The sequence below is a fragment of the Lissotriton vulgaris genome, chromosome 12 (assembly GCF_964263255.1).
Source record: "Lissotriton vulgaris chromosome 12, aLisVul1.2, whole genome shotgun sequence".
NCBI classification, from domain to species: domain Eukaryota; kingdom Metazoa; phylum Chordata; class Amphibia; order Caudata; family Salamandridae; genus Lissotriton; species Lissotriton vulgaris.
In genome coordinates, this window is record NC_141700.1 from 490154225 (window position 1) to 490176504 (window position 22280).

The following is a 22280-nucleotide window of genomic DNA, read 5'->3' on the forward strand; positions in this document are numbered from 1 at the left end:
TCTCCAGACTCGACTACTGCAATTCTCTTCTTACTGGCCTCCCCAAATCCCACGTGTCCCCACTTAAGTCTGTTTTCCACTCAGCAACTCGTTTCATTTATGGGGCCAAAAGAAGCGATCACATCACACCGATGTTATCTACCCTCCGCTGGCTTCCCTTGGAGGCTAGAGCTATCTACAAGACCGCTTGTATCACCCACAAAGCCCTGCATTCCTCTTCTTCTCTCTACCTGGCGAACAAACTGAAACTCTCTGGAGGTTCTAGACCTTCACGCAATGCGGAGAATCTACTGCTAGAACCTCCCACTTTCAAGAAGGAAAGAACGATGGCCCAATCATTTTCAGGCAACGCAGTGAGAATCTGGAACTCATTGCCGCCTCAGCTCCGGACCACAGCCTCCTCCCAGGCCTTTAAAAGGGACCTCAAAGCTCTCCTCCTCCAGAGACACCTCCAAAAGTAACTCTCTTCTGTCTGTAGGAAGATCTCCCACTACTGATAATTTCTACTTCTCATGTCCATGGAAGTGCCTTCCCAGTGTGTTCTTGCGGTTAGAGTGTTTGCCTTTTATTGCAGTATTATCCATGTACTTGTGTTTGGTACCCTCTTGCAACTTGCACTCACCACTTTGCCCCTGTAACACACGGTTTGCTTCCTCTCACAGGTTTTTTACCTTTGATACTTGCACAAGTGCTACTTTTGCCTACGTAATCGTTTGTTCTTGTGCTTGAGTGTGTAACATATACTGCAGTATTATACCACAAATTATACTCTATTTTCTCTTGTAGCCTGCACACTTGTCACTTTTCCCTCCTGAGCACTTTTTACTACCTCATGTATTTTTGGTAGCCCACATTTTTACTACCTCATGTATTTTGTTTGCTCACAAGTGTCACAATTACCTTGTCTACCTCATGTATTTTTGGTTTCTCACAATTTTTACTACCTCATGTATTCTTGGTTGCTCACAATTATCACTTTACCGTATGTAACATAACGTATGCCTCTGCAATCTGTTGCTCGTGTAACGTTCTCAGTTTGTATCTTTTCTGTTCCTATTGTGAAGCGCTCTGACACCTTCGGGTAAAGTCCGCGCTATATAAAATTGCATAAATAAATAAATAAATAAACCCGTCTCCTATTCGTGCATTTCTATCAGCAGCTCTGCTCGGCGAGCTGCTAGTTTTGCCTGCTGGAGCCGAGGTTCTACGTCAGTTTACACACTGTGGTACCGCCCACTCCCAGGTAGTTCCCAGAATATGCTCAGCCGTGGGATTGGTTGTTATGTAACCCGGAAGTGGTAAAACTACAGAAACGTTGTATCCGTTTCAAGATGAGCGCGGGACAACATACTTAAAGCTGAATTCATGGATGATCCTTGTAAGTAATATATGAATTATTGTTTATTACGGGATATCTATCATACTTTGCAGTTGGATTTCTCAGTAGAGCGTGTCACCACACCCAATTAAACCGAGATTTTAAAGCAAGCAGAAGGGTTGTGTTTTTTACTTTTTTTTTTATAGCTAAATTGCACTCACTTCAGTTCAAGCATATGAGGGAAATTCTATTCCCCCGGATTATTTTTTCCCCCTCACAGGGTGAAGTTAAGAGTGAGTAACTGTCTGGTTCGAAGCATCAGGCATCATTATAAGCAATACCTGATGGCTTTGCTACTGCTTGTTAACAGGTTGTTTCCCACCAAAACATACCGTAAGAAATACTTTAGTTAGGAAGTTGAAGATTTCTTCAACCCATGGTTACAGATATGTGGAAACCATCGCTGACTTTCCTCTGCACCATGAAGTGGTAATAAGGTTTTATTAAGCACACATACATATTGTGCCATGTTTCCTTTACTTCATATAGACAACATGCCACCTACTCAATTACACCTGAATTCTATTTTTTCCTTTTTGAGGTTAGTGCTTTACAATATAAATATGCCAATACATGCATGCACTAAAGTGCGCTGGCTATTTGAGTATTGTCACTCTGTAACCTGCTGTATTGTCATGCAAAATTGGCGAATAAAAAACAGCCAGATGTAGGGGACATATAGACTATTTTCTCAGACACGCAAATTAGTCCGACCCACACAAAAGGGGTAAAAGTACATGCAGTGATTTACACATCTATTTTAAATCACGTTTACACTTTTTGGAATTCACAAAATACTAGGCTTGCAGACCTCTGCCAGGCACAGATTTGCAGGTGTGCTTCTGAGGGAATGTCATGTGACATTTTTATGCCTTTCCTTTTCAATGGTACATACTTGTATAGAGTGTAATTAAACGGTGCTGAAATGTAGCCTGATGTGCACATCTATATTTTTTTCTGATTGAGAAAACGCTGCACCATGTAGAAAATATACTTCTTAACGTCCTTAATTACGTGTTGGGCTAATCTATTTTCACATGAGGTGAGTTGCTCCAGCTCTTTGTTGCATGGGTGCGGAAGGTTATGACTGGAGATTGTAAACGCCCACAGATGTACAGGTTTGTTCACATAAACTTTCATGGCTGACGTGGTCCTCTACAGCCCACTTTCCACCCGTTGCTTGGGACCTCATGTTACACATTTTTCCACAGCACTATTCGCCCCTGCTAGTATTACTTTTGTGAACACCTTGCAGGAAAAAATGTGGCTTGTTTTGTACATAAATGTAGATTTAGAGCTGTAAACCCTTTGAGACCCTCCTGTCGTCTGTGGTTGCCTGTAGTATGCATTCCTGTATTTACATATGTTAACACTCTAAAGCAAGAATTATTCTTATTGCCAGTACTTACTTGTTTTTCTTAGAAAGCAGCCTTCTGTGCGCAGCTTATACCCAGAAACGGGTTCCAAGCTTGCTATGCCAAAGAACTCAAGTAGCATTTAACCATCTTCACAGCTAACGCATGCAAGCTAATTTAAAGACTTTAAGGAGTTCTGGAAGTAGCCACGTTTAACGCCACCTATGTCTCAGTCTCTGACCAGCACAAACCCGGCATCCTGGGATTATCATCCCTGCTAAATACCCCACTCCTGTCTTTTTTTCTTCTCTTATTCATTCTTCTGTGGTGATGACCGCTTCCCTAGAGGATAAATCTGATTGCTATGTGGACCAAAAGCAAAAATGTCTTGGCTCCCACAGCAAGAAACTGTGGGGCAGATTTACAAGAACTGACCCATTTCTGAATTTTAGCAGAGATGCGTCATTTAAATTGCGTTGCACAAAAAAACTTTGCGCCACAATGGAAGCGTTGCATTTACAATGCGGCCTACCGCGGCACTAGGATTGACAGATGCGTCGGGCATCTTTTTTTTTTTTTTTTTTTTTAAACGTATTTATTGTTTGCAAGAAGTGACAAAGTTCTTACTAGATCAGTTCCTTAATAAACATACAATTATAAATACATAAATTCACAACAAAAAGGAATACAGACATAGAACAATATTTCTTAAATCAAAAAACTACACATTACTTCTAAAGAAAGAAAGAGAAGAAGAGGAAAGTAAAAAGAAATCTGTATAGGCCTAATCATGGCTCTTAACCCTCGAAAAATCCCTTCCATATCTTTTCTTTTTTCAAAAGAGCTTTAGGGCCTCTAAGTTTAGCTAGGGAGAGCTCCATTGTTCTAATTTCATATACCAATGCTAACCAATCAGCAACCATGGGGGGTTCTTTAGAGATCCAAACCCTGGCTATTATTAGTCTAGCACATGCTAACAGAATCGTTAACAGATCTTTGTTGGGGCAGTTCAAATCTTGGATATCCAACAGAACCCATTGTGCCGTGAAATCCATTGAGCATATTTGGTAAACTTGCAGATAATATGATATACGATCCCAAAAATTTGAGAGTGCCGGGCAATAAAATAACATATGTTCGATCCCAGCCGCGGCAGTATCACATTTGGCACACTTGGATTTATCTGTCCAGGAGTTACCTTGTGACCAACTAGATATCCTTTGTGGCGTATAATATAGCTCCGTAACAGTCCTATAAAGTTGCATTTTCAAATTGGAAGAATGAACTATATCATTTAAATGAGATAAGGCATTCCCAATGTGAGCTGAATTAATGTTTTGATTTAGTCTACGAGACCATTTAGCTGCAATTAGGGTTGTGTTTTCATCCTTCACCTTAATGAGCCATTGATATCCCCATTTAATCAATGATTTAGTTTTTCCTGAATAAATACCCTCAAGAATCTCAGACTGACCAACTTCCATTATCTTCAATTTATTCCAAAAAAAATCTCTAATCTGTCTATACTTAAAAAACATATCGTCAGTGAGCCCATATGTAATTTTTAAATTATAGAAATCCATCAAGCCATTAATATCATACAAGTCTCCTAGCGTGCTTATACCTAAACTAATCCACCGATTTCCCACACCATCCGAGAAGATACCAGGCAGGCCCGGATTGTTCCATAGTCTAAGCTCAGCATTATAAAATGTGGAGTTGCTAATGTGCAGGATTTTATCCCAAATTCTGATAGCATGCTTAGCCGTCTTAAACTTTACTCTTTTAAAGTAATTAGGGTCATGAACCCGTAGTAAAAATTGATTGGCATCAGTTCCCAGCATATAATGATGAAAAAATAATGGAGGGGTGCTCTTTAATAGACTCCTAATGCGCGAAAAGAAAGAAGCCAAAAAATAAAAATTAAAATCCGGAAAATTAAGTCCCCCTTTAGAGATAGGTAATGTCAGAAATTTAATTGCCCTCCGTGCCTTTTTATACCCCCAAATGAAAGCGCTACAAATCCCATCTAATTTCTTAAAAAACAGTTTATTTGGCAGTAGCGGTATAGCTCTACACAGGTAAAGTAACTTAGGTAAAATTTTCATTTTAATCAGGTTTACTCTCCCTAATAGGCTCAGAGGTATCTTATGCCATTTTTTAAGACTTGCAGTTGTCTCTTTGAGAAATGCCCCATAATTTATTTCAACTATTTTCTCCACTTTAGCCATAAGCTTAATACCTAGATAAACCGCTTCTTTACTGGTCTTATAAATACCTGCAGCCGGGGTGTAATTAAGTATGATTTGGGTTTTGTTGACATTTAGTTTATATCCTGAGATTTCCCCGAACTTGTGTGCTTCCTCTATAATTGCAGGCATAGCTTTACAGACATCCGATGTATATATTGCGATGTCATCCGCAAAAGCTGTTAATTTAAGGGTTATGTCCCCATGTTGTGCAGGTATTATATTTGTTTGGGTATTTAGAGCATTTAAAAAGGGTTCTAAAGATAAAGCAAATAATAGTGGTGAAAGGGGGCATCCCTGCCTCGTACCTCTAGAAATCTTAAAATTATTGGAATCTATGCCTCCATAACTAATCACCGCCCGTGGTTCATCATAGATTGACATAACCCAGTCTAAGTAAGGACCTTTTATACCCATTTTTCCTAATACTGTCCATAAATAGTCCCACCCCACTCGGTCGAATGCCTTTTCCGCATCTAACATTATCATACCGAGTGGGGTGTTAGTAGTTTCAGCTACATCCAAGACTGTTATAGAAGTATTAACATGCATAGTGGTATCTCTACCTATCACAAAGCCATGCTGTTGGGGATTTACAATATCTGACATATGGGGCGCTAATCTATTAGCTAAGATTTTGGCAAAAATTTTCACATCCGAATTTAATAAAGATATGGGCCGATACGATCCACACTCTTTTTCTGGCTTCCCCTTTTTCAAAAAAAATATGATTTTAGCAAGTTTCCAAGAAGAAGGAGCTTGTTTAGAAACAATAATAGAGTTAATAACTGTTTGTAATAAAGGAGCCAGCTCTTGATAGCAGAGTTTATACATTTCCCCTGGTATGCAATCTTCCCCAACTGCCTTACCTGCAGGTAAATGATCAATAGCTATTTTAATCTCCTCCATAGAGATATTTGAGTTTAAATGTTGGATTGTTTCTTGTTTAAGTTCTTGCGTTGAGTTCAAATGTTGATCAAGATATTTTTCAATATTTACTTGACTCGGTAGCTCCTCAGGGGTATATAGGTGCTGGTAGAATTTAACAAATTGAGTTAAAATTTGATCCTCCTGCCCGTATAGCACAAGGTCTGACCCCATTATTTCCTTTATTCTAGTTTTCGCTTTCTTGTCCGCAGTTTTATAGGCTAGTATTTTTCCGATACGGTCGCCCCCTTCATATTGATCTAGTTTGTATTTATGTAGTCTAACCACATATCTTTCCCTTAGCGTTTTCCTTAGTCCAGCTTGTGTCCCTGCTAGTTGTGTTCTAATCTGATCAATATTATTTTTTGATTGGAGTGTTGCTTCTGCCAGTAGTAATTCCAAATCTAATAATTTAGAAGTCATGTCCTTATTCTGCTTACGATTCTCTGTATTGAGCCTATATACATACTGTTGTACACAACCTCTGATACTACACTTACAGGTGTCCCATACAGTATTAATACTCGCTGTATTGATATTTAGCGTAATAAACTCTTGTATATGATTTTTAATTGTTGTGATGAATGTTGAGTCACTCAATAAGTGTCTAGGAAAGGTAAATTTTCTTGATTTTGCATTCTGATTGTCAAAATTAATTTCCATAAGAAGAGGATTATGATCCGATGTTACTTTGGGACAGATTTCAATCGTGCATTTTTCTAAAATGTTTTCTGAGGCCCATATCATATCGATCCTAGAGCAAGATCTGTGTGGGGCGGAGTAATAGGTATGGCCTGGCGTCTTTGGGTATTTAGACCGCCATATGTCCCTAATATTGTTTAGTCTTGCCAATTCTAGAATCGCCATTCTAACTTTGTGCATTCTTTTAAAATTTCTTGGCCCCGTAGAATCCATTTTATAATTCATCACACAGTTAAAATCTCCAGCAATTATAATTTCCCCTTCCCATTCTAGTAATTCTATACTTAGATCTTCATAGATTTTAGGTCTATCAATATTTGGACCATAAACCACACAGAGTACTAATTTAGCTTTAGCACCTTGAAACTGTGCTATTGCCCATCTGCCGCTATTATCAGTCGCAGTCTTTATTATATCTAATCGGAGTGTTCTTTGTTTCAGAATAGCGACCCCCCTTATAGTCTCATTCAATGAGGTACAGATAACCAATTCATAGCCTAATTGTGTAAGCAATTTTTTATCCTGATACTTTATATGCGTTTCTGACAACAGCACTATGTTCGGATTGTACATTTTTATTTCTTCTTTTACTAGATTCCTTTTACTTTTATTATTTAGGCCATCTACATTCCAACATAAAATTCTTAACTTAATCATTTATTAATTATTGAATTCATATATAGTATATTCCTATTCCTTTTCCTCTTTGTTTTAATCTTCATTAGCATTATATTGTCACCTTCTTTAAACCAAAATAAAACGTCAATACTTGCAAACACATTTTTCCTTTTATTCACCACCCCCCACCCCTGACTCCCGTTGCCACCCTTGCCCTTGTGGCAACCCCACCCCCTCCCTTTCAGCACCCTGTTTCTAGGGGGGGAGCTCCCCTCTAGCATTGCTGCCGCTGGAGTGGCAGCTCTGTGAAGAAGCATGCGTGAGTGGTCGCTCAAACCTAAATTGAATCATACCTATAGCACCTTTATCACCTTTAGTAACTATATTCAACTCATATTTCAGGGTATTGAAAAATATCAGCCTGTATTAGAGGAAGGAAAAAAAAAGAAGTGAAAAAAGAGAAAAGAAAGTGTATACAAATGCCTGTATCTATCCTGCCTTCTTTTATATTAGAAATTAGAGAACTAAGATAAGGACACAGAAAGAAATGAGCAAAAAAGGTGTAGCACTAATTCTCTTTTTCTTTTTGTTTTCTTCTTTCATTATCACATGAGAATTTTTCCAAACATTGTTCCGCAGTTAAAGGATCAGTAAAAAAAACCACTTGTCCATCCCGTATAACTTTAAGGCGGGCAGGTTCTTGCAAATAGGCCAGGCATCCTATATTTTTAAAGGCATCTATTAATTTCCGAAGTTCCCACCGTTTGTCCATAGTTACCTTAGTTAAATCAGACTTCACAAAAAATGTGAAGTTATCAACGGTTACTGGGTTATTTGGTTTAGCTTTTAGTGCAACTGCTTGTCGCAAAAGAAAGTTACCAAAGTAAATCAAAAAAGGTCTTGGAAACTTGCTATTTGTGTTCCTTTGAACTAACGGTAGTCTGTGTACCCTTTGGAGCTGGGAGTCCCAATCCCAGTCTGCAAGATCCACAAAGGCCCTTTGAAAGAGTTTAACCACAAAAGCTCTCGGGTCTGATCCCTCAATGCCTTCCGGTATTCCAAATAATCTAAGGTTTTGTCTTCGGGCCCTATTTTCCAAATCTTCCACTTTGGTTTCCAATAGAGTCAATCTAGAAGTATTTTGTTTAATAGTTGAGGAGGCATGATTAACATCTTCTTCCACCTCCACTATTCGTGTTTTAATGTCTTCTATTTCTTTGCTTATTCCTCCTAGATTTTGACAAATGTCTCTCATAGTTCCTTGTATTTTAGTGTTATCCTCCCTCAACTGGAGGTATTGTTGTTGGCTCTCAGCCCTCTGCTCAAGCAAAGTCTGCATAATTGCCCCCATTGATATGCCCTGTGGTGGTGTAGGATTAAGAGTATGGAAGGAACTTGGCTGAGAGGAGTTCCCGGTTTGCAGTATAGATCCTCCAGGTACTGATTCGTGTAGATTTAATTGTGTGTCTAAAGACCCTGCAACCGAAGGGTCCAATTCCACTACTTCTCTTGGATTATTTTCAGAATTCTTAACAGTTTGATCTAGTTGTATCTGTGTATTTCTCAAACTAGAAACAATAGTTTCCTCGGGTACGTTTGTCGCCCCACTATTTGGGTCCACCAGCTCAAGATTAGATTCCATACTTGATTTCTTGAGTTCATTTGATATAGTTTGCAGTGTAGAGATATCTGAAGCACCATTGTAAATAAAAGAAACTCCAGGGGTCTCTGTATGTGATTCTAATTGAGACTCTAGGTGCGTTCCGACATTTAAATCATTATTCTCCTCTTCAGAACCTAACATCGTAATATTTGAGACCTCTTGGTTCAGAGGGAGTGCACTTCCATTAGCATTGGTTAGAGGATCAGTAGGCCTGACCACATTTAGGCGTGTATTGGTGTTTAACTTATCCTCTAGATTTTTGCTCAGCTGCTCATTGAGCTCTTCCGGACTGGCCCCCGAAAGTCTTAAAGCCATATTCTTTACTCCGCCTTTAGCTTCTATCCACCTTCTCAATGGACTGTCATCAATTAAACGGCTTTTTTTATTTTCCACCATATCTTTACCTGTTGCCTTAAATAGGAGAAGTTTTTGCTTCGTCTTGACCTTTCTTTTAGCTTTCTTCAGTACCAATTTTTTATTCGTTTTATTAATTGTCGCCTTAGAAGTCTCATTGAGCCCTTCCTCTTCTTCTGTTAGTTCCTCATATTCAACATTTGAATCTTCGTCTGTCTTAGTTCCAGATTCATGACTCAAATCAATCTCCCCCTCCTGCTCCTTTTCTTTTGACTTATTTTTATCAACCTTCGCACATAAGGTACTGCTAATATTAGAAAGCTCAGTGCCTCCCAGTAGATCTTGTAACTTCTGCGGTGGTTTATGGGTTAAGTCAGTCTCTATATTAATCTGGACCAGCTTTGTTTCAGTAGCACCCTTAGCTTCTTTGGTTGCAGAGTTTATAGTCCCCTTATCTAAAGGTACTTTATCAGGTACTTTATCAGATCCTATCTTACCATGGCACCTCTCGGTGGTAAGCCCAATATCCTGGGTGATTCCCTGCGTGATCACCTTTGCCTGTTCCACTCCAAATATTTTACCTTGTTCCTTGTTATTGGCATGTGTTTCATCATTTTTATTTTTGTTCTGAATTTTAGCAGAGATGCGTCATTTAAATTGCGTTGCACAAAAAAACTTTGCGCCACAATGGAAGCGTTGCATTTACAATGCGGCCTACCGCGGCACTAGGATTGACAGATGCGTCGGGCATCTGTTGGCGTAAAGGTAACGCATTGTTAAAGTTGGGTTGCAAGCGCAACGCAACTCCAGGAATGCCTATTCCTATTGTGCTGCGTCAAACCTTACACCTGCTTCAAGCAGGCGTACGGTTTTGACGCACTGGCGTCGTAAAAGTAACGCAGTGAAATCTTGTAGATTTCATGGCGTCACTTTTGCAAGGCTTTGTTGCGTCGAAACACCCACCCTGCATACATTATAGCTGATGCAGGCAGCATGGCGCATTGTTTAGGACGTCGCTGCGTCACAAAAGTGAAGCAACGGCGGCGTAAAAGTGTTGCATGGGGCTTGTAAATCTGCCCCTCTAAGGCCAAAGGCCTTTCATTCATGCGAGTATCGACTGCTGTGCCTCCAGACTATATTCCAGTGGTGTGTACATTTATGCTTAACTTGGGTAGAGGTTGCTGATGTCCAGTCGCCACATGTTTACACTGCATGCTCTTATACACCAGTAATTTGGTCGGTTGACAAGCATGGCAGCAGCTTTTAAACCTGAAGCCCTTTTGTTCCTTTTGCTGGCCATATTTTACAGCAGTACAAAACTTGGGTACGCTTACAGGTGGGCCGAGTGCTCACTGCGGTAGGGTTGGCGCTACACCTCAAAAGGCTTAATCTAGTCTGCACCTTGGGCTTGACAGCTTGTTTGAGCTAAAAGTACAATTATATGTTTATGTCTGGGTGTTGTATGTAGTGGCAAAGTGATACAAAGTAGTGGACCGTAATGTGACCCAGGAGAATTGTCTGTAGCTTGATTAATTCAAGCAATCTGTTCAAAAACTTTTTTGTTTTTTCACAATGGGTCTCTTCTTTAGCTGCTACCTTAATGGCAGTTTGTAGCTGTTGCATCTGTTTTTACGGTAGAACTTGTCACTCCCTGTGCTATGTTTGCAGTTGTGGTAATTGTGTTGGCCCCTTCATGATGGCAAGCTGGGGTCACTGCTGGGTCCCTGCAGTTATCACTGTCCTTGCTCATTCTGTGATTGCTTTTTATCCTGATGTGTAACAGCTGTTGTTGCTGTTGTGACTGTGATTACATGTTTAGCCACTGTTCCCTAATACGGTGACATTTGTGGTCTCTGCTGTCATTGCAACTGTGGTCACTATTGTGTTGCCTGCTGAACTTGCGGCTGATACTGCCTTGTTGGTGATGCTTGTTGCTAAATTTTCTCTTTATTGCAGGATTTCTATTTGTAAAGTTTTTTTGCTCCGATGACAAATAGCTGTATCAGTCCTTCTTTTCAAATAGTAACAGGGTTTGGTTTTAAAGGCCCAAGGTGGGAGGTAGGGAATCTGTATCACACATCAAGCAGCACTAGTTAGCTACTGCTTGTTTCATCCTGAAAATGGGTTTCCAATTTTTTCTTTGTAACTACTGTTTGTAATGCCGGTTGAGCTTAAACTCAGTTGTGTTGTTTTGCAGCACTCTGCCAAGCATTAAAACCTTTGCATTAATAATAAATGTGTACATCATTTTGAACAGATTTGCTATCTTTTGACTTCACCCCATGCTGCTCTGTAAGATAAATGTGGAGCACAAAACACAGATGAGTACAAAACTCGTGTGTCAAAGGTGTACACCTGAATACTCAAATATTTTAGGATTCACTTTCAAGTGCTTGGAAAATCTCTTATAAATAATCAATCAAGTCAAATAAGCATTATTCCGTGCATAATTTATAGCCATAGAAGCATACTAGTCGGAAAAATTTAACATTTCTAATAATCCTTAAAATCCATGTATAACTGATAATACAAGAATAATTAATCATTGCTAAATTAGAGTATGAAATATGAAATTAAAGACATTTTAATTCCATACAGATATTAAAAACATGTTTCATAATCATATAACTCGTTTGGGTATGGTGCATTTTCATAAAGTGCAGAATAATGACGTATGTCAAAATAAGAAATAATAGACTTTCTGAAATTCGCCTGTCAATTGGACAAGGAATATTGTCCTAAAGTGCGTAAGGTGCAAAATATTACCTTATGTCAGGATTAAATGTAATAATACTTCTAATTCAGGCATCATGTTTCTCATTTGTTAGAGCCTCTAAATGAAAGTTATCCTTTCTTCTCCTGATTGCCATTTGTGTAAAAAGGATAACTGCACTCATAATTTGTTCATTTTCCAGACTACAGATGTAATCAAAAGCGTGTTTATGATAATAAAACTTATAAGCTAAAAAGAGTGGTTTTAACACAAGTTTCCGAATGTCCTGATTAAAAACAAGAAAAAAGTATTAAATGCAGCGTAGACTGAGGGGATTTACAGTCACGAGGACAATTTGAGAGATTATGACTCCACTTTCCTGATCTAGAGAATGCTATTATATAGTTTAGGGTGCCAAACCTTAGCCTCGTTAGATAAAATGTATGCTGAGTGTTTGTTACCAAGATGAGATAGGGTTTTGAGTTCCCATTAATAGTGGGCGCTCACAGTAAGCAATAACGCACTGTTTTAAGCTAACTTCATTGTTTCTTATGTATTCCCTGACGGTAATAAGTTGTCTTTATCTCATGTTTACTATAATCCTGGATAGACCATGGCTCCTTTCGGTCAGTCTACCGTACAACATTTAAAAGGCTAATAATGTACTCTGACCAGGGGATTTTCCTACTATAATCAAGGGCAAGGCAGTCCATGGTTATGTCTTTAGTGAACTTGGTTTCGTCTTTTATCCCAATCCCAGTCCTGCTTTACTTATGAAATCAAGATGTATGGAATGGACAACTCTTTATGTACTATGTAATTAGCAGTGGAACTTGGGACTGCCAAACTGTACTCTAGAAGTTAAAAAGGTGTAGATCTGGGATAAATAAATTATAATATCATTTGGAGCACCTAGCCCTTTTAGTGTTTGCCATAATTTAGCGTGGTTAACTAGGTTGAAGGCACTGGTGAGGTCGACAAAGCAAAGGTGTAAAACGCCTTCCTTAGCTAGGGTGTATTTCTCCATCAGTATCTCCAAATTTACACATTGTTCCACCATCCTAATACCCCTTCTAAATCCATACTGTACCTCAGTTAGGATGTTTTTCTCGGTGGTCTAATTTTCTAGTCTTCCCAACCTGATTCTGCCCATCAGTTTAGATGTAGAATCAAGTAGGGATATGGGATGGTAGCATTTAGCCATCCCTCTGTCCGCTTTTTAGTTCTCGCCTAGTTCAGCGCTGCTCTTGGAGCGAGCCTCTTGGAATCACTTGAGACTTCTCCCAGTGGGTTGGCCTCCTCCCACACATTCCATTGTCCTTTGTATGTGGCTTTCAATAATGAAAGCACGTAAATGGCCAAAGACGGGTGCATGTCCCGCCTTCCCTCTTAACTTTCACTCCCATGGCCTAGGAGTCTCGGGAGCGATCAGCGGCACACACAGGGAGGCTTCTGCATTTCTGTGCCTGCCCCCACCATTTGTCTTGAGCACATGTCGTCGGGAGATTTCCCTCCCCTCAACACCATGGACACCTTTGTCTGCACCTTCTAGCCGAGGGTGGTTAAGGCCATTATTTCGCGCTGCACTCTTTGCAGTTTTGTGTTTTATATTGTGCGCGTAAGTGGCCACTGCGCCGCACAAAACGCAGACAAAGGGATAGACGAGATACTTTTGTTTGCTGGGACAAATTGTCGTGTTAAAAAAAAATCAGTGTGAAAGTTCCTGCGTGTTTGAAATGGCTCCTTCAATGTGCAAGTGAGGCACAAATTTATAACTCGCAAAGAAGAACACGCGCTCTTTACCAACAGCAAATATTATTTAAATTCACCGACCAGTCCAAGCAGGGCAACATTTGCATTCCTCGTTTGGCTCGCCCCTTCTACTCCCACTCAATTTTCACACCTCCTCACAGTCCCTGATTCGTCTTTCCTTTGACATTTACTGTCTCCCCTCTCCCATTCTCCGCCATTCCATGTGTCTCCTTTTCACTTCACTGTCTGACGCACCCATCCTCCCGCCTTCACTTTCTGCCTGTCTTCCTCTACCTACTTTGTCTCGCCCCACCCCACCCTCGGCCTTCGCTCTCTTCCATTCACCATCTGTCCCCCCTCCTTCCCCCTCCTCCTTTCACTCAGTCATTCCATTCTTAACACATTCACTCCTGCCTGCACCCTTCTGTTATTTTCTTTCCTAATCTCGCCTCTTAGTTCTCTCCTTCTCCATACCTTTCCCTCTTTGCTATCTCACCCCTTGCTACTCTTCTGTCCTCACCTCCATTCTCTCCATCCTTTCTTCCTCCAATGTCCCCTCTCAGTGCTAATAAGTGGTATTTGCAGCTATGTCATTTATGTCCCGTGCCTGGCCTCTCCTTCCCCGGTCTCGGATAATATAGGGTTTTTAGGTCTTGGCATGACGAAAGCAGCGCATGCACTGGTCCTCATCATACGAGGGCTTTTTGGAATCGATACGATTATGCAAAACCGGGTCTTCTGATTGTCCAGGAGGGTTTTTAGTCCCTCCTGGTTACTACCCTGTCTCCTTTTGGCCCCGCCCACCGGGATTGCATCTTTTACTGGTGGCGGGAGACAGTGGCTCCTAATTAGCCGCTATGCACTTTTTTGTTATCATTCGGCTTTGGCAAAGGCAGCCGCGTGTTTATTTTTGCATTGCGTTTTCACTTAAAGTTAAAGCACGATGCAATTATAAACAGGCGGCTGCCTTTGCCAAAGCCAAGAGCTTGTTTATTTTTATTTTCGCTGTCTCCGTGAGTGGGCGGGTCCTTTAAATACACACATATATCTGTTTTTGTGAGAAGTTCATGTGTATTGAAGTACCAGTGAAGTTCCAGTGTCCCGTTTAAGTAAGTTTGAGTTTTGGAGCCTTTAGTCCAAGCTGCTATTAGAGATTGTGGCCTTCCAGCCAGATCTGCTGACTTTGGAGCTGGAGAACCAGCTTCGGCGTTGGCGCAGCTTCTTGTGATTCTGGGCAAATCACTTAATCTCCCCGAACCTACCAAAAAATAAATGTGCCTGTATGTAACGCAACTGGTGTTTATGTAAAGCTCTCCAATACCTTTGGGTCGAGTTCGCGCTATATAAATCTGCAAAAAATAAAAAGGTTCCGATCTGCAAGAGCCTGTTATAGACTGCTTTAAGCACTCATTTACACATCACCCTGACTTGTTCTTATTTAGACCGTGGAGAAAGGCAGCTGTTTCAAGCCACTCAGTATTTAGGCGAGACTGGACTTATTTTGCACCATGCCTTTCTGTACACTCATTTCTTCTCTCTTGACTTTTTCTAGAAGTTGAAGGCCTGCCTCTTCGAGTAAGCCCCCAAGGGCTGTTAGACACACCTTCTACGGAGCGGATAGATACCCTGACGGGTGATTCGAGGCAAGCACTAGGAAAAAAACATATAAAAACACTGATAACATAAAAGCAGTATTCTGTTTATACCTCGCTATGGTGTGCTAGTGTTGCAGGGAGAGGCGAGTGCCATTTAACGACCCCACTTGCTCTATCGTTGTTGTGTACATGTGCAAGGGAGTCTTTGTTCTGTTGCTTAGAGTTCTCAAGTTTCACAGGTCCAAGCACGACTAACTCCTGGGTCAGGTTTTGTTGGTCGCATTTTTAGACTTGTAGTCCTGTGTATAGCTATAAAAAGCTACTGTCGTAAGGATCTAGGAAGCTTCATAGTTATCATCTTATGGTAGCGTGCGTTTTGGCAACCAGACTTGGTGCAGTGGTATGTACTTGCAGCATATAGTTGTGGTTGTAGGCAAAGGAGTTTGAAGATAAGATTGCTTGTAGCAAGAAAAAAAAGACTCAGTATTCTGCGAGAGTCAGTTGTGTCCATTATTTGGCAAGTTGCTGAAAGCCAAGTGCTAAAATCTTTATGACTAGGCAAGATGCTCAACCTAGTCCTGGTTTATCGAACCGAATGTTGAAGTCCCTTGGGATGCAGAGGTTTAGTTTTAATTGATTTGTCTGTTGTGGAGCCCAAAAGAATTTCCGCAAAAGTTGGCCTATGCGAGGTTAGCTTTAATAACAAGCATTGAAAATGCAATAGGTCTCGCCTTTTATTAAGTTAAAGCCGTTTGCTTTGCTATACAATAACATTAGCAAAACAAATGGCTTTAACTTAAACAAAGGCGAGACCTATTGCATTTTCAATGCTTGTTTTTATTCTATATCTTTATTTCCAGAGCGTCCTTTACTGCACGCGACCCCACGTCAGTGGCCTGCATATGTACCTGGGTGCTGTGTGAACAAGATGTACACTTCACAGCCTCTTACAAAATTCGTTTTCTTTTCCACCTCACATGCAGTTAGGGTTTCAGTACTATCCGTCCAAAGGTGAAATGTATCAAACAATTTAAGAACAGTGGATGTTTTAGCACCCAGGATAACGTGCTTCATCGCTAAATACTTATAAGGTCCCAAAGGCGAGACCTATTGGCTATGCCAATACTTGTTCTAAAATGGGTACTATTATGCTCTCTACCCATGATGCTGGTAACACTCCTCCTGAGATAGCATTAAAAACATTTAATAAAATAGGTGACCAAAAATCAATGTTATGTTTAAAAACATCAATATGTACCCCATCCGGTCCTGCGGCTTTGCCATTTGCACTTTTGCCTAAGGCCGTTTTAATTTCATCCAGGGTTATTGGGGGTATCTTAACAGTTTCCACTAAAATAAGGTTACTGTCATCACATTTAGAAATAATAGCAGCTTCTGGATTTAAAATTCTCTTAAAATGTATTGTCCAGTCATCCGGCTAAACTTTGCCTGAGACACAGCCTGCTGAGGGGACTCCAAGCCCCATAAACCCATTGAGACACGCGCCCGGAGGCGCTGACGCTGTTCCTGAGCGCCCAGGCGGCCTATTTCACAGTTCACGGCACCCGCTTCACAGGAGCCGCTTCGCCAGAGACACAGCCTGCTGCGGGGACTCCAAGCCCCAGAAATCCTTGAGACATGCCCCCAGAGGCACTGACGTTGTTCCTGAGCACCCAGGGGGCCTATTTCACTGCTCGCGGAATCCGCTTCGCTGAATGCGCCCGTGCCAAGGGCGGGCCTTTCAGCGACCGATAGAGGCCGGGCTGGGCCAGCCCCCTAAGCCCTCATAGCAGACACATAGTTGGACTAAGAACTACCACTTGTAGAAGTAAGCCTGTAAGATCTTGTTGTTAATCCTTAATGTGTTTTAACTGTAAACATTAATAATGCCAAAAAGGAAGATGAGTCATGTAGCCACTGCAGTAAATGTAGAGGCAAAGATAGCGGGTCATACATATTGTTGTCTTATCTCACCGGGGCTTTGGGGGCCATCGAAGAGTAAATTAATACAGTGGAGGAGTCCCTATCAAAAGGAAGGCGGGGAACGGCAAGGGAGGAGGGTGGTCTTGGTTATAATGACTTAAGCGTGAACAACACTGTACAGGGCCCCAAAATGGTTCTATACAAGAGATCTCGAGTCACATAGTTCAAAGTGCCATGAGTGAGCTTGTGGTAAACATACAACCGCCCCTGAAGCGTAGTAAAAAGCCCGGTAGCCCGGAGGGTACACCACTGCAGAAAACCGGAGGGCAAAGCCCGGGGAGGAGAAAAGAGAGTTCCTATGGCAAGAAAAGGATTACTCTGAATAAAATGTCCGCCCAAAAAGAACCTGCATGCAAAAATATTGCTGGCTTAGGAAAACTTACCATGCATGCGCAGATGGAGGGTCAAACACTAGCATTGGGGAAAAATTTGAAAAAGTATAGATGCAGGCAGGGGCTACCAATGTGAAAATCATAGATGGCAGTGAATTTTACCAGATCCTGACAATGAACCTAGGTGGGCAAAAGGATGTAGTCTTAATAAACTTTTATAACAACATTCCTAAAACATTGATGACAAATGTCCTCACTAACCTATGTAAATCCTTGAAAAACCTTGAGGGAAAAATGTCAGGGGACATGTTCATTATCTGGGTGGGCGATTTTAACTGTCTTTTGTGTCAATACAGTGAACAGGGTATCTGTGGACTGGGGAAGGACAATGAAGATACACCCTCGCATTTCTCACATACAAGCCTAGGAGATCTGTTAAATGACATAATCTTTCAATTTGACCTAGGCTATGCAAGTGAATTGTGCTCACCTCCCATGTCGTTCCAACCGACCTTTTACGGGAGGGTATGCAACTCAATCATTAATTTTGCCCTAATTTCTAAGAGCTATTCTTGCAATGTACTTACTTGTAAGACTCTCGACATTTTAATGAGTGATCCCAATATGCTTGGATCTCGCTATAAGAGGGCCGGCAAGCAGAATTGATAGGCACTTATTATATAACTCTGACATCTATCTCGCCAGCACAAATGGGTACACTCTAAATTGGGCAAAAGTGGATCTGTGGTATTCCTCCAACGTCTGATCAATAACACCTCAAAGGAAATAGAGCTATGCCCCTCACAGGATAAGGATGACAAAGAAACATTTAATGCCTTCTGTGAGAAAGTGGCTCTATATATACTGGACTAGAATGAAATACAGTGTGTATAGAGTCCACCAACCCCAGAGGTATAACAGATTTTAAAGTCAGAACTGACCTTACTCTCCAAAGTGGTAGGTTGGTCGAGCAGTAAGGCAGTCCCAGAGGACAATGTAAAGCATTTGTTGTACACACTCAATCAGCAAAAAGTTTCACACACTCAAGGACTCCAGGTCAATTGTTTTTATATCCACAGATATAGGCGTTTTATTTTTAAAACTAACAGTTATAAAAATATACTTTTCTTGTTAAGAGTTCTCTCATGTAATTACTTTTCAACGGAGCAATAAAGTTTGTGCACACAATTAATACAGTATTGACAGTAAGCAACACAATCCTAAAACACACTACAGTATTGAGCTCAATGGGTTTTCCACATGTAAGTACAGTTGATTACTATATAGATTACTTTAGCAGTCCCAGGACTAGATCTTAGATTCAGTCCTGGGGTCTAAGCTGAAACCAGGTTAGTAAAAACGTTTTAGTTTCTGTAGTACATTTTCATGAATATAAAGCTGTTTTAAAAGTTCACACGTAAGAACTTTTTAAAGGAAATCTGACAATGTTATTCAATGGGAGAAAATTCAGGTTGCAGGTAAAGTACGATCACGTTACTTTTGTAACCCATCACTGGTCTGCTAGGGCCAGCGCTGGGGTCTCAACTCAAAACAGGTAGGTAATTGCGTTTCAGTATTTCGTGTGTTTTTTAAAGAATATTTCAAGTTTTCAAAAGTAGACACTTAAAAGAAATTTTATAGAAAAGCAGATAATGGGTTCCTATGGAGAAAATACAGATTACTAGTTACCCCGCTAGGGATTACTTTTGCGGTTCAGTACTGGGCTGAAAGGTACACAACTGGCTTCTCCCCTGATCACAGGTGAGTACTTCGGAATTCGGACTTTGGCTGATTTTATGTGAATATTTTCAGATATCAAAACTTCACACTTAGCAAATTTTCGATTCAAAATGAGTCAATCTTATCCAATGGCAGGTAAGTAAATTACCGGTTTCCAGGTGAGTACTTGGTTGGTGAAGTTAAGGTTCTGGGCATAGACTCAGGGGTCCCCCAGGGTCAGGTAAGTACAGTTAGTTCACTCCCAGCGGCGGCCAGGTGCAGAGGTAGGTAGGCCCAATGATATCCAATGAGGGAAGGGTGGCCTTCGGTTGGTGGCTGCTGGCTAACAGGTCACACGGCTGTGGGAGTTGGGCTCCTGGTCACTTGCCCAGGGCAAGGGAGGAAGTAGGATAGGACACAGAGGTCACAGCCAGCGGCACACTGGCAGCTGGGTGCAGGGTGCTTTTGATTCATCAGGCGCTCAATGTTCTCCATTGGGAAAGGTCAAAAAGGGACAAAGACTGCATGCTCGGGGACGGAGACGGAGACTCTCCAGGGGCGACCAGCACTTCAAGAGGGTAAGTTGGGATCTTGGAGCACAGGTAGGTACCCCAAAGCGAGGCACAGGGAGCTATAGGGCGCCGGGTGCAGGGGTGTCTTTGGGTGTCGGAAAAGCTTACCCTCGGCTGGTCGCTGTTGGGGTGGCCCTTGGTTCTGAGTCTGCAGGCGTCGGCTGGTTCGTCGAGGAGGGTCTTTGGGAACTGAACTTCGGGTCCCAGTCGCCGGGGGGACGTCGTCGTGGTCTTGGTTCGGTTGGGCCCGGCCCGGCGGGTGCAGAGTGGGCTGGTCCGGAGCTTCCTGGTTGGCACCAGGTGGGTTGTTGCAGCAGAGCCTCTGCTGATGGGAGTCCCAGTCTTCAAGAGGGTCAAGGCAGGCAGGTCCTCCGGGTGTCCCAAGGTTGCTGTCCGCAGGAGTCGCCGAGATTAAGCAGGAGCAGGTTACAGGATCGACAGGCCGGTAGGGCTGGGGCCAAGTAAGTTGTTGTCGTCCTGTTGTTAGCAGCTGCACAGCGGGTCTTCTTCTTCTTGATCTTCTTTCTTCTTTTCGTATCGGGATCTGAGGAAGGGAGGTTCAGGGAGCCCCTAAATACTGAATTTAGGGGCGTTACCGGTAGGGCAAGGACCGGGACCAATGGGTCCCTGCCCTGGGGTGGGTACACCCCCTAGCCTGCTTCTCTCCTGTGGGAGGGGGGCAGGAGCCTAGCTGTGATAGGGCAGGGCTCCCCATCTTCAAGATGGCCGGAGCCCGGGGTCGTGCTTCACCTCGTCTCCCCCACCTGAGGGGTGGGTTGGCACAGGCTGGCACCCCCCCTTCCTGGCCGTTTTTCCCGTCAGTCTTCCCGCCAGAGTGGAGGGCAGGACTTGTGGGGGCTGGTTGCTGGGTACAGCAAATGGTCTGGAGAAGCTCACAGAGGCGGCATGCCTTTGAAGCTTCCCCCTGCCCATCCTGGGGGAGGAGACCTAGCACCTCGCCCAGGATGTGCATTGTTGCAGGCCCAGGAGAGCGGGGGCTCTCCTACCCAGGGGTCCAGCAACATGTCTGTTGTGTGGCAGCCACTCAGCCAGACGTGGATTGTAGGTTAGGGTTTCAGAGGGCCCTCTGGTGCATTTTAAATAAAATCCCACACTGGCAACAGTGCGGGTTTAATGTGCTGAGAAGTTTGATACCAAACTTGTCAGTCTTCAGTGTAGCCATTATGGTGCTGTGGAGTTCGTAATGCCAACCTCCCAGCACCATATACTCCTAATGGTATCACTGCACTTACAGTGCCCAGGAATGGCCCTGGGTACTGTTGGGGCACAGGGCTCATGCACCTGTGCCCACACCTCTGGCATAGGGCACCCAGCTTGAGGGGTGACTGACGTATGCCAGGGCAGTGGATTCTGTGGGCATGGCACAAAGGGATGTGTGCCATGTCGACTCTGGTTTTAGTTCTGTACTTAGGCACTCAGCCTGCAAACGCAGTGTGTGGGTGCCAGGGTACAGGGCCCCTGAGGGTGGCACAATAAGTGCTGCAGCCCTCAGGGGTCTTCTCTGGTCACCATGCCCTGGGTACCAACTACTAGGGGCTGACAGGTGGCCATAGATGCCAATAGGGTTTTGTTTCAGTACAGTTTTAGGGAAGGAACACAGGCCCTGGGTACATCAGCAATTCAGAAGAAAGTGGGGGCATACCAAGGCAAGAAAGATGGCACTTTCTTACACCTTCCTTAACGTATCAGCTGAGGCCCAGAAACTGTGAATGCGAGAAAAACGACACAGCCAGCAATCCTCACAGGGCTGGTTTGACAAAAAATGCACAAAGGCCCATACCCATCTAAAAATTGACCTGCATAACAAACCGAAGTGTAAGGATAGAATAAGGCGGGCTACAACCTCGTATTGATTAGTGTAAAAAAATCGCAGGGCACAATTAAAAAGGGAAGCATGGGAGGCTCTACATGAGGCCTGCATAAAGAAAGAGAACACTGGTTTTTGGAGAGCGGTCAACGCTTCTTTCTTTAATAATGGAGAGACCGACACTATAGATATGGCCATAAGTAGAGACAAGTGGGTAGAATACTTTTCAGGCCTCTACACCGATTAGACCATGGATGATAAGTCAGTGACATCAGTGCCGGGATCAGAATATTTTACTGATAATGGACCGTTCCCCATAGAGATAGATATTTTCCTTGAGGAGGTAACTAGAGCTATAAATGAGTGCCTCAAGGAAAGCACCAGGGCCGGATGGCATCCCGGTGGACGCTTATAATTCGAATATAGGGCTATGGGCCCCACTTCTAACTAATGTATTAACTAGTTGTAACCACCATAGGCTGATTCCCACATGGGATGATGCTATTGTGATACCCATATTTAAAAAGGGAAACAGAAATG

At 42.3% G+C, this 22280-nt stretch overlaps 1 protein-coding gene across 1 annotated transcript in view; it reads left to right on the forward strand.

Moving 5' to 3' along the window:
* The first annotated feature begins 1264 nt into the window (after positions 1 to 1264).
* Positions 1265 to 22280, forward strand: part of RFWD3 (ring finger and WD repeat domain 3) — a 328893-nt gene continuing 307877 nt past the window's right edge. Inside the window, exon 1 of the mRNA XM_086945238.1 lies at positions 1265 to 1378. The gene's annotated coding sequence lies outside the window, so the exon portion shown is untranslated. The remainder of the gene's footprint in view (positions 1379 to 22280) is intronic.